The sequence below is a fragment of the Argopecten irradians genome, chromosome 3 (genome assembly GCF_041381155.1).
Source record: "Argopecten irradians isolate NY chromosome 3, Ai_NY, whole genome shotgun sequence".
Taxonomy (NCBI): Eukaryota; Metazoa; Mollusca; class Bivalvia; order Pectinida; family Pectinidae; genus Argopecten; species Argopecten irradians.
In genome coordinates, this window is record NC_091136.1 from 12,735,399 (window position 1) to 12,749,051 (window position 13,653).

Genomic DNA, 13,653 nt, shown 5'->3' on the forward strand with positions numbered 1-13,653 from the left:
ACCTTTTCAAGTTTTCAAACACCTTGGCACTTATTGGGTCGAATACAGTAGGTCATAAATAACTTAAAAGATACAAAAACAATGCACATTTACAATTTTTAATAAGCATCTCAAGTTTAAAGATCTACATTTATGTCATGTTCAACTTCATTGATTCAGTATCGAAAGTTGTTAATAGGAAAATCACATCATTCCCAGTACATCTATCACTCAAAACTTCCTGCAAACATTCAATGCTCCAATTTAATATCAACCACTGAAGTCATCGCATCATTATCATATTGTAATAAGCTTTCATCATTCGGTGACATTTTCTAAATTCTTCAAAATTACTTTCGTTCTCCTCTGAACATGTGTAATGAACAGGCTTTTTTGTCATGTCAACACTCACTGTGAACACAACCTTTGGTGAATTGGAGTTGACTTTCAAATTTTGAAAATAGTTGTATCATTGGAGCAATTTAGATTTTGTTTTGAGCGACGGTGATGTTTTGGGTCAGTTTGTTCCACAAATTGTCAGTTGTGTCTGTAATTAACTTAGATTTAGACGTTTAGTTTTGTCAGTGTTCAGCATTAACATGTGTTGCATATTGTGTGCTCTAGAAATGAATGGTGTACGAGAACTTGTTATACATATCAATTAACTGACTAAATGGACTTATCCTATATTAAGAAATTAGATATAGTCACACAAATTAATTTAGAGGGGCTTTTTTCTGCGATTTTTTTTTTTTTAATAAATTTTGTCAAAACAGTGAGGATAATTATTCAGTTATCATGCACTGTTGAAAACTCCAGATTTAGACATGATAGGACAGCGTTGGGATTGTGAAGTTCTGTACATTTATATAATAAGAAGCTGCTATTTTGATGCTTTACACATGTATGGCATGGAGTTCCTCAAATTCATGTTACTTTTTACCTGTGTCATGCACTTAGTATTCAAGTCCATCATCAATGTAGCTGAACCACCTATAGGTGTCTTCTGGACCAATAATTCGCATATCATTATGTTATGTAATGATAATTAATTAAATGGCATTGAATTATTTTGTTTCATTCAATCATGATAGATGTAATCATCTAGTTATGATATAAAATGATAAAAAATTTATACACACTGAGGACAGTTTTATTACAGAGAAATTCCATTTTATGTTATATGTATTTTGTTGGAATTTTTAGGACACACATCAACAAACATTGATTATTGCATGTCTTTTTGTAGCATTTTCAGTACTATGAGAAATACAGTATAGGACTTGAGTTGGTGGTTAAAAAACTATACATGCAAAAAACCCAAGTCCTTTGTGTTAGATCAGAGAAGCATGCAGTGACGTAGTCTGTATTAGTTACATAGCGTTATATATATAAACTGCATTGCTGATTTCCATGTAAAAAAAATCGCTGCTTATATACAACAGGAAATGCAGTGCTTATTTATTAAGATGTCAATTAAGAATTTATATTTTCACTGAAAGAAAATTAGGGGCTGAAGTTAGGGGGCTGGGGGTTCTGGACTCAGCTTGTCTGTCTGTCTGTCTGTCTGTTGAAAAATGTTGTCTGGACAACTCCTCCTAATCTACTGGATCAATTTCAATAATACCTGGCAGTGATGTTGAGGACCCAGTGTAGATGTGCATGAAAGTTTTCTTTTGCAGAAATAATTTCTTTGTTTGGTAACCAGGTCTCTATATTCATGTTTAGTAAAATTGTCAATAAATCATTAGCTTTTGGATCAATTTTGTTCAAACTTGGTCACTTGGTGTAACATATGGTTGCCTGTAACTCAACACGCCACATGCTTCTATAAGGTGTTACCATGGAGACAGAATATGATTAATGGAGAAACATGATGGTCATGATCACAAATAAGGGGGTATTAGTTTGCCATGCAGGTGCACCAGATAGATCAATCCTGTTGGTTTCATTAGTTTGCCTAGTTTAAAGATGCTCCACCGCTGACAAATGGTATTTTTTCACTATCAAAAACGGGAACAGACAATTTAGTATTTTTCTTCAGTTGCAAAAGTTACTTACTTTACACCATTACTACCATTGAAAAGATTGAGCTTCTAATTTTAATTCAAGTTGAAAATGTGAAAAATAATGAATTTCATCCCCAAAAAAAATCTGTGGTACTATATCCTATATGGAATGAAGTACTGATTTTGTGCATGCACCACAGGCGAAATGAATTATTTCATTTTATTTTTTTGTGTTAATTAGGCATATATACACGATTAAACACCAATCATTGGTCAAATGATGAATTGTTAGTTGGTATATCTCTTAAGGATATATATCTGAGTCCTGGGTATTGGAGATAGTGTGATGTGGTAATATCTAGACGTTCAATGGCAGGTCCTAATTTTCATAAGGGGTCAAGATAATCACCACATGTCTTCAGAGGAATTGTGTGTGATAAAAAATCCTTCATTCACAATATGCAGTAGAGACATTGCCCAATATTAACCTAGACAGTTGAGGATCCTGAATAACTCTACCCCCAGCAAGTTATATTTCTTGATAAGAACAGATAGTATGCTAGCCACCAGCTACTACATACTTCGGGATGGCTTTTCAGTTTTCAGAGAGAAAATTTCTATAAAGGTTATGATGTATTATAGGATATTTCTTTTAGAGACATCAGCCATTTCATAGATGAGCCCCTATATTTATAGTGAAATACATTGTAGTCATGATTACGGTTTGTGTGCTATATGGATTATTCCTAAAGAGGTTGCTATGTTTTAGATGAACCCTACAGGGGTTTGTTTGGGCAGCTAACTGGCCTGATATTGTCTTAGATCATCAGAGCTGCATGAGGACAAACAGCAGCACCATGTGGTCTTCACATGTCCAGCTCCTGTAGATGGGGAAGGACTGGATGGCATGGAGGGGGGAGTGACTGGATATAGAGAGATGGGGTATAATGACTGGCATGGGGGGGGGAGGACATGACCTGGTAATAACTGGCATGGAGGGGGGGGGAGGGGCTGGATATAGATAGATGGCCTGGTATAATGACTGGCATGGGGGGGGGAGGACATGACCTGGTAATAACTGGAATAGTGAGGGTAAGGAGGGGAGAGAGGTTTCATCCCAGGCCTGTTGGGCCATAATTAAAAGGAACAGTTTTCTATGTATGGTAAATTATCAATGATATATATTGACTTTTGCTCCTCTGGCAGTCTTAGCCACTAAGCATTTGCATTGAAGTCCACTGCTTTTGACAAAGTTAATCAAATCTGATTGTACTGACCATGGGTCAAGTTACTCTTGACATCATACAGAGCACATGGACCAATATTGATGGAATTATTTTGCCAGGTTCTTATATTTATGTGTAAAATTTGATAGATTTGGATAGTTTGGATTCAACTTTATGACGTAAAGATTATTGCATCCAATCTAATTATAATCTAAGCATTATGTACTATAATTTCATACATGGAATCAATCTTATGAGGAAGAATTTGTGTGGTTTATATTTAGGGGTCGTGGTGGCTGAGTGGTTAAGATGTCCCAACATATTAACAAGCCCTTTACTTCTGTGTCGATAGTTTGAATGCCATATGAGGCAGTTGCCAGCTACTGACTGCTGGTCGGTGGTTTTTCTCCAGGTACTGCAAACCTGGCACATCCTTACATGACTCCAGCTGTTAATAGGATGTTAAACTAATACAATCCAAAACTGTTTATATTTTATATACCGTAAAGAGGTAAAGGCAAGCCATTGGAATTGTGAAATGTAATAAAATGCTAAAGAAATTCAAAATTATAATTATACAAAATCACTCCTAGGAGTACTTTCACTTCAAGATGACCTTCGAAGGTGACACAAGGATATGACAAGTTCGTCTACAGTAACACTTGTACATGCACCAAGTGTGACACGCCAGCTACCTGTAGTGTGTGTGTGATGTGGTAGTTAGGCCTAATTCATTAACATTCATGTGTAATAAATAAATCTCAATATACAAGGAGGGATGAGAAGTGCTTCAGTGCTGTTATAAACATGCCAAAAATGTTCTTCATTTATTCCATCGATTGCCAGCTTTATATGCCAGTGGAGTCATTTAGGGTTTTCAGGTACAAGGCTTTTAGCTTCCATGTCTGCACTCTACTTAGGTACCAGAGCCAGTAGTGCTCTGTTTTCATTTATGATGCATCTAAAACTGTTATAACTCCTACATGAAGCTAACCGGACAAGTACCCTTATTTGTTATCATTGAGACAAGACCAGGCATATTTTACTGTCTGTTTTGGAGGTTGCACAGGACTAAATATTTATGTTGAGTGGTTTTTTTTAGGGAAAAATAAGTCATCTTCAAGTAATCAATTGTTTTCAGGAAATGTTGTTTAGTAAAAGGAAGTATTTGTCAGGGTTATTTGTGGTGTTCTTGGGAGATACCCTATCGTAATCAACCAAATAGTCGTACCCCTGTCCCTCGATAAAGCACCTCTACCCCTTTTTGAGGCCACATTTTCACTCGCCTCCATCCAAATGCGGATTAAAACTATGAAATCGGTGAAAATTTCTGTGTTTGATTTCTTATGCAAATTTTATAACAGCACGCTGTGTGCTATAATTTTTGTGAAAAGTGATTCCAAATGTGGTTCTATAAAGAGCCCCATGATTTTTTGTCTCAATTTTTAATTGCCCTGGAGGCTTATTGGGTCAAAAACGGTATGTGGAATATTTAGATCATCTGATCCGAAGGGTCAGGATGACCTATTGTTGTTTAATAGATTGGCCACACATAGTTACAAAAAAAATATTGAATTGAAGTTTTCGAACTGAAATTACTTCCCTGACATTTAAAAGTGACAGCCTCTCTTCCAAACTGATTGCCAGGTACACATCAACAACAAGTCAACATTGGCTCAGTAAAAAAAAAATCATCACTTGAACAGAAGAGGAGAGGAAAAAAACCAATTATGATTACTGTCAAAGTGGATATAGTGTGGACATTTATGCTAATTACATTATTTTTACATATATGGTTATCAAGAACGTAACAATTCACAAGTATATCCATGTTTAGAGTATGCAAATTAATATCTGATGATTACTATATTTTATTTGCATATGTTAGCAAATAATGTTGATCTGATCAATGTAGCTTATTCTATTGTAGTCAGGAAACAGGTCGTATACAACTCTAGGTTGTTGAATATGGAATTTATTTCACTGTTGTAAGCTATTTTTAAAAAGTTAGTAACAGACACTCGCTAAAGCTTGTGTTTTTGTAACTTTTGCAAAATAACTCATTCATATGAAAGATATCCTAAAGCCGGTTATTTTTGTGGACCAAAATTTTTACGATTTTTAAAAAACGATTTGTTTGTTTGTTTGATTTATTAACGTCCTATTAACAGCTATGGTCATGTAAGGACGGCCTCCCATGTATGCGGTGTGTTGCGTGTATGTTGTGCGAAGTGAGTGTACTGGGAGACTGCGGTATGTTCGTGTTGTGTCTTCTTGTATAGTGGAACTGTTGCCCTTTTTATAGTGCTATATCACTGAAGCATGCCACCGAAGACACCAAGCAACACACCCCACCCGGTCACATTATACTGACAACGGGCGAACCAGTCGTCCCACTCCCTGCATGCTGAACGCCAAGCAGGAGCAGAAACTACCACTTTTATAGACTTTGGTGTGTCTCGGCCAGGGGACAGAACCCAGAGCCTTCCTCACAGGGGCGAACGCTCAACTCAAGGCCAAAAGTGAGGCGGTGCCAAGGGAGGCATTAGGAAAGATAAAGTCAGTTAGGAAGAAGAGAAAAGATAAGATCCTAAATTTAGTCGCCTTTTACGATCATGCAATAGGGGCAGCAGGCACAATTCTAACGCCCTACCTGCATTTAGAAAATCATTTGTTAGTGATTATAAATTTTCGTAATAAGGATTTAAGGGTAGATATCATTCAACCATTTTTCAATATTTTGCGGATTAAATTTTGCAATCCTAGCAATATCCTTCGGAATCTCAAAAATATCATCCCTGTGAAAATAAACAACATACGTTTTAACCTCTCTGACTAAACTCGTGATGATCCACTGTTAATACCATTTATGTCTACAGTAATCCATTAAATATGATATCAAGGATGTGTCTTTTTGACACAAAAGTAATATGACTGAATACGACAGAATACGGTATTGTCCCATTAGTTAGGCCCTGATCTCTCCATCCTGTATACAGTTTTGTGTCGAACTGGGGCCTAGAAATGTGCTGAGGTAGCAGATTTCACATTGGTGTCAGTAATCAATAAAACCACTACCAGTGCTAATGCAGCCCTTTGTTGCATAGAAGCCAGCATGGTTGAAGGTGTTTCAGTAGTGTGAGGCTGATACAACTATAGCTCGCCCTCTTGGGGAGAGTCCACTATGAATGAACACTGAAGCCTGTATGCTCACTTCAGGGACACCCAGTATATCCACTGGTAATCTTCTCCATTCAGTACTGAGCAGGCCAACTCAGGCAAATTATAGGATCTTCATTATTACAGGGAGATGTGTGGCAATCTATGGGTGTGGGAGGAGTATGTATGCAGCTGTATCAGGTCCAGTTGTCTGAAGCTGATGCTAAATCTGCTATTATTTTACCCCAAGGAAAGACAAATGGCATATGCAGTAGTTGTAAAGAGCCAAAGTTTATACAAAAGATGTGCGGTTATTTTAAACTTCATTTTGCCCAAAATCTATCTTTCTTTTGAAGGCAAATCTGTTACTAGGGGAAATTGAACACAAGCTGTGTGGTATATGTAGGGGTAAAGTCTTAGTTAGATACACATTACATAGCTGTAGTTCCAGTGGTACGGCTGCTGACCAGGATGTCTGTGGGCCTGGAGTTCCTTACACCATGATCATAGTGTAGTTAAGGGCTCATCACAACCCTCCCTCTGGCATAACCAGGAGACACTTCCCCAGGGAAGGGCTGTCAGCACAAAATGGACACCAACTTGGGTTTAACTGATAGTGTTGGATTTGAAGATCAGGCCTACTCAAGTCATGGCAAGTTTATGTTTTGACGACAAAATAATTTCCTTTTTCCTTTGGACAGTAGATAGGAGTATTACCATTATGCTTTTACATACAAAATATATATGATCTTGGTCTATTGATTACTGATTATTGTAGCAACCCTATAGTGTCAGTTGATGAATATTAATGGTCCTAAATTTACCTGTTCAAAGATTTACATAGGTATTTTGGATTGTGTACACAGGAACTTACACGTACACCCATACTTTGTGTGTTGGTAAAGCTTATAATGATAAACACGTTTTGGTAGTTTCATGGAAGGTTGGCTCAATTTTTGGATGGTTATTGGTAGAATTGTATGTGTGCAAGCCTAATCACGTAAGCTCGGTACAAGATCTATAGGTATATGTGTGTAATGCCTGAACGGTCTGCACTAATATAATGTATTGAATTCTACCAGCCGTTCAAGGTGAGCAGGGCTAATGTTTGATCTACAGGTTATAGACAGAGTTAAGTAGTACCACCAATCTGTAATGAGCCAAGCACTACCTGTCATCAGTTTTAGATCAAGTTACTACTACAGCTGATTAATTGGAAATTTACCTAATTGCAGTTTTATCGAATTAATTATATAAGGATTTACCTAATTTAAGTTTTACCTGATTTAAGTTTTACCTTATCTAAGTTTTACCTAATGTAAGTTTTACCTAATTAAGGATTTACCTAATATAAGTTTTACCTATCTAATTAAAGATTTTGAAGTTACCCGGTAATAAAGTTTTCAGCGTCATTATCATTCTATCATTATCAATATTGAAAATTCAGTGCATTTTCTCTGAATTATCAAAGCTGAATGATTTTATTATTTTTCATTATTTATTTTTAGAAATTGATTTGATCATGATAAATTGTCATATTACTGTTTTCATTCACCAGCTCAATAGACAGAGTGGGGAAAATATTGACCCAGTTCTGATAGTTTGGGATGGAAAATCTGGAATTTTATTTTGGATGGCGAGATTTGATAATTTGGGGATGGAAAACCTAGAGTTTTGAAGGATTTCGATAATTAGAAAGTCTTCATCAAACCCAATCTTATTAAAAACTTGATTAAGGTTGTATTACTATAACTCGTGCAAGTCATATATTAAAATGTATTTGTTCTGCTTGTCTTTTGTCAAATGGACTTTTACATGAATGTAAAGCGCCTTTGATAGATGAAGACAAATCGGTTCTTCTTGTTCCATAAATATATTTTCAGCTGCACAAAAGGTTTGGTGTAGTGATGAAGGTGAGTGTTTTGGAGACGGTTGAGTGTTAGTGTAGACATTCATGGCTATGTGTACATGAAGGGAGGTACCAGCTCTTTCTACTACTTCAGCTTACATAAGTGGAATATTCCTTTCTTTGTATTATATATACACCTGTGTATGAACATTATAAAACACTGCAGCAGAATTAAACTCGCAGACACCAGACTGACTCGTACTTCTGTAAGCTTCTTGTAAATCATGTCCAGCGAATATTGCTTTGATAATTATAAAGTTAGTGTTTTCAGCAAGTGTACCAGCGATGCTTGTGTTTCAGGTATAACAACCTTCAATGTTCTGGCTATGAGCAAGCTATGAGCTGGCAACGACTTGATTTAATTCTTAAAACATTGTCTGATCTATGTGCTCACATACATTGGATTATTTCCGGTTTTCATATAATCAGTATTTTAATTATTAATTAACAAAGTTCTACCAGATTAAGCAGTGAACCTTTCTTCTTGTTGAATTTATTTTGATATTTTTCTGAAATAAAATAACTGAAATTTGGTAAGGGAATGATCCCAAGATGGTCTTTACGAAGGTATTTTGCGGGTCAGTCTGAAATCCAAGATGGCCACTTTAGCTACTACCTTGAAAAACGTGTTTTAAACTTTTTTAAATCCACATGTGGAATGGAGCTCAAAATTGGTAGTATCAAGGGATGTAAAGAAATTTAGGGAGGCCCAAAAAGTGTTGTTTTAAGTCTGAAATTTATTGTTGATGCCAAAGTCACCATCTTGAAAAGTCTTTAGTTCTTTCCTAGTATATATTATTGGTGCCAAGGTTGATAAACCAGCCTCTTGTTTTATATTAGCTGGTATAGGTCATACAAACTGGGAGATTCAAACTATAATAAATCCATCAGCTTTATGATTGGTCAGATTTCATAGTGTCTAGGGTTGGGTCAGGATAGTCAGTGTAATCCTGGGGAGGTCAGTTTGTTGTGTGGTCACCCCAGGGGATGTAGGAGATTGTGTTGATAAATGTCTGACTATTATATCTCACAGTCCATGGTGTACAGATTTCTGCATGTGGGATATTGTATATGCCAGTAAGACTGTGTAGGGGTAATTAAATATCCTGGACGGAGTCCTGTCACTGTGAGGCTTGTGTTAGATGCTACAAGGTGATAAAGAGCCCTGTTGCCAGCAGCAGTCCAGTAATGTTGTACAATACACAGATTAATTACAGACCGAATATTCAATAGAAAGCCAAATGTTTCATATGTAATTTTCCGTGTACCCTAATAAGGTTAATTTGCCTCCTACGTACCATGTTAGATGCTGAATGTACAAAATATTTACAACATTCTGAATTTTTTTGTTTCGTATTAATAATTAGTTTCATTCAGGTCTTTCCATCAAACCAAATGTTATATTGGTCGGTCACTGAACGGTCAGAAACTTTGACAGAAAACTTAAATTTTGAGACGTAATACACAGCATATTTGTGTATTGTATGCTAATTGCCTTTCCTAATTCTGTGTTGTAATAAACTGACAGCTAGAGGTCATTTCATATTTCTTATACCATTAAACATTTTAACAAGACAGGAATTAATTAGGTCATCTAATTACCCAAAGGGTCACATTAACCATCATGCATCCGCCATCATTGGTTGCTGTGCACTGTCACATTTGAAACTCTCAATCTCTACTAGTGCGATTTACGAGAAACTTTAATTTCAGAAATGATTATGACATGATCAGGATCTGTATCAAGTGTTGCTATTTTTCGGGCAATTCTGAAATCTAAAATGGCCACCACCTTGAAAACACATTTGGAACTTCTTTTCTAGTTATACCTGTGCATATTCTTGAAATGGTTTGACCAAGTGTTGATATTGTTATTATTATTGGGGTTGAACTAAAATCCAAGATGGACATCGCATAGTTTTGAAGAGGCCTTCCTCGCATTGAAATTGTAAGGTATACTTGGTCCATAGTTCAACACAAATTCCAACACATCATGGCAGATAGATAAGTATATCGGGACTTGAAATTAAAGTTTTTATGCAACAGAATTATAACATTATTGTCTAATAATATTTGTGAAATTATTATATTAAAAAACAACTCTGTACGATGTGTAGTTTATCTATAGAACACCTACTTAGAGTAAGTAGATAAATAAGCTGAGGAGTATATCTTGTGTAATCTTATTATCTATGATAGGAGGATAGTATCTAGTGTATTGTACATCCTAGCTTTGTAGTCATGCCTTATCTGTGTATATCTAGACAACACTGCTGTTTAGTGAAGGAGGTCACTGTACATGTATGTGTGTACCTGGAACTAGGATAACCATCTTACTCTATATAACTTATAGATCATCATCTCTGTCTATCTCCTATCTTGGTTGACCTCCTGAAGAGTTATAGTGGTTTAATGGTAGGATTATTAGATCTGGATTCCATATAATAATCAAAGATTTTTATCAAAAACATCTGTCATCTGGAGTGCTCCTTATTGTAACTTGGGTAACAATTCACTTCATCTAAAACAATAACTTCAGTAGCAATAAGGCTCTGCTGGGAACCTTGTTGTGCATATTGCATTTTGGGACCATCTGAGGGGCCGCATTGGCCTGTTTGGTTAATATGTCTAAGTCCTCTACCTCTGGGTTGTAAGTTTGAATCCCATGTGAGGCACTTGCTAGTTATGACCTCTTGCCTGTGGTTTTTCTCTGGGTACTGTGGCTTTCCTCCTCCAACAAATCTGGCACGTCCTCAACTTCAAGTATCCTGGCTATGAACGAGATGTTAAAACTAATCAGACCAAACTAAATGCAAAGGGACCATAGGACAAGGAGATGGCCAACAGGCAGCCATCTTGGATTTTGATTTTTGAAATTTGTTTGAGTATAAGAACCGAAGGGGTCTCTGTTAAATGTCATATGTATGCTCTTGCATTGTAGAAGTGCATGAACAGGATACAAGATATCTGACTGGCGGAAATTATGCTGGATTTTGACAATTTTTCTCATAAAGTGCTGAAGCCATCTCTTTCGATTTTAAGATTTTCCTCATGGTTCCAATAGTTCAGCCAATAAAGAGGTTTTAATATAACAAAACAATGTGGTAAAGTACAATTTACAATCAAATAGTCTCACCTTCCAGTTGTTGTATGCAAAATTGTTATTATTACTGACCGAAAGAGATCATTTTATACCAGATACCAAAATCTTTCCTAGGGATCTCTTGTTTATTGCAAATAACACCTTCTTGTTTCAATTCTTAATTTGACAAAGAGACATAGAAATAACTGTTGTGAAGAAATCAAACCAGATTAACAAAATAAGACGTGGTAGTGTGAGGGTAGTGCAGAGGTGTGGAGTGTTTTCCCAGACGTAAATCAACACTAGTTACTGCTGATGGTAACTCACTCGCAGTTGCTATTGATTTATGCCAGATCAAACATGAATTTGCAAGAAATGTTTTCAGACATTTGGCATTCTTTTCCTTCCTTTCTATAAATTGGTTTAGTTTATTATTGTTACATATATATATATGGTTGTATCTTGTACATCATCTAGAAGATATATAATATTAAACAATATAGTAAAGCTAGACTGCGTAATATTCAAGACTTCTGTATATATGTTGATTCGTATGGCAGGATCCTTTATTTATTTAACGTCAACATATTTCAAATGTCTTCTCAAAATCAAAGATGGTTGCCACAGCTGCCATCTTGAAAAATACATATTAAAGTTCTTTAGTTTCTTTAATGCTGAACTTATGTATGAATGTAAAAGAATGACGGTCTAAGAAAGTGTCATTGTTTTTTTCACCTGCTTAAAATATTGTACAATCTTCTCAAAATCCAAAATGGGTGATAAAGTCACCATCTTGAAAAATATGTATGAATTTTTTTCCTGTATCACTGGTGCCAAGGTTGTCAGATGACCGTTAAGGCTCGTATAGGTCTCTTGTTGCTTTTTTGAAATGTATAAGAACAACTTTGGAATAGAAAAGCCTTGTAAACACTGTTATTTGTTGAATGTGATGAGTGGCAGTATGTAAAAGCTGAATCAGCATTATTTCACAACCACCTGATCAGGGCCAGCTACACACAATACACACAGCCAATGACCATGTCACAGCTGAATACAGTGAACCAGTGTTTTTAGGACATGTATAGGTGTGTATTGAATCATTCATGTGTGACTTTCCATTAAATCACACAACCAGACTAAATTTCTTCTGCTAGAACAATGTTCCATTCAGCAGTCATTATTGTCAATTGATTTGGTGAAATATGGTATACCCTATTTTCTTATCTCAGTAGTATAGGTCTATGTATGTGTACACCTTTCTGTTTAGTCATTTTATCATATAGACATTATTGAGTATTCCATGCTGTTTTTGGTTGAATACCAATGCAAACCATCCCTGATGGGCTGTGTTTGACTGGTGTCGACTGCTGTTCTATACATACATGGGGTAGAAGCCGTGTAGGAAGCAAACTGGCGGTGATCAATAACTGATTGGATATAATTAATTGAAAGGAAATATTCAATAAAGCATTCACACAAAACAGGAATGTTCGCTGGAGTCAACTGTATACAGTCATCTCAGTGTAATCTCTCAAAGAATGCGGAAAACAAGGCACAAGTTAATTTAGGATGAAAACTATAGGGGGCAATGATAGGGGAAGCTCTCGAGAACTCGCTGGTAAAAGTATTCTTTTTGATTAGGTGTCAATATTATCGTCATTGAGCCTGGTAGTATATATATTAACAGTGGCCACAGGATTAATTTATCAACAAAGGAACCCCAAACACCTGTATGGTTTCTCCCCAATCTATTTTGGGATGAAAAAATGGAGAAAAAAAATTGGCCACCTCAGCCCCACAGTGCTGGTAACTGAACATGTGTTGTCAAAACGCATTCCATACAATCCCTTGTATGTGTCTCAATTATTACTCTAAGATAAAAACGGGATAGTTATTAGTACTGTCAAAAGATTAAAAGGCAAAATAGTCAATATGTCTTGTTTACTGGTTTCCCATGATATAATAGAGTTTACAACAAGGTTACTGTAGTTGAGCAAGTTGGTACAGCGTTATGTTTATCTGTGATTGCATCATTCATATGTTACTAGTCCTTAGGACTGACGGCTTCTATCAACTGTAACTAAAAACATACCGGTACATGAAGCAAACATGACGTATAAAAAATAAATTATTGTAACTGTTACATGGATTATATTGATTTGCTTCAAGTAATATCGGTATATCCATAGCTTACAATATGCAAAATGTCACACAAAAAATTCTATCTAGTTACATATATAACTCATGTGATCTTTGGTATATGAGGTCTGATAGGAGGGAAATATTGCC

At 36.0% G+C, this 13,653-nt stretch overlaps 1 protein-coding gene across 5 annotated transcripts in view; it reads left to right on the forward strand.

The window, feature by feature from the left end:
- Positions 1–13,653, forward strand: part of LOC138317575 (RNA-binding protein Nova-1-like) — a 46,825-nt gene that overhangs the window by 13,240 nt on the left and 19,932 nt on the right. The gene's annotated exons all lie outside the window — the stretch shown is intronic.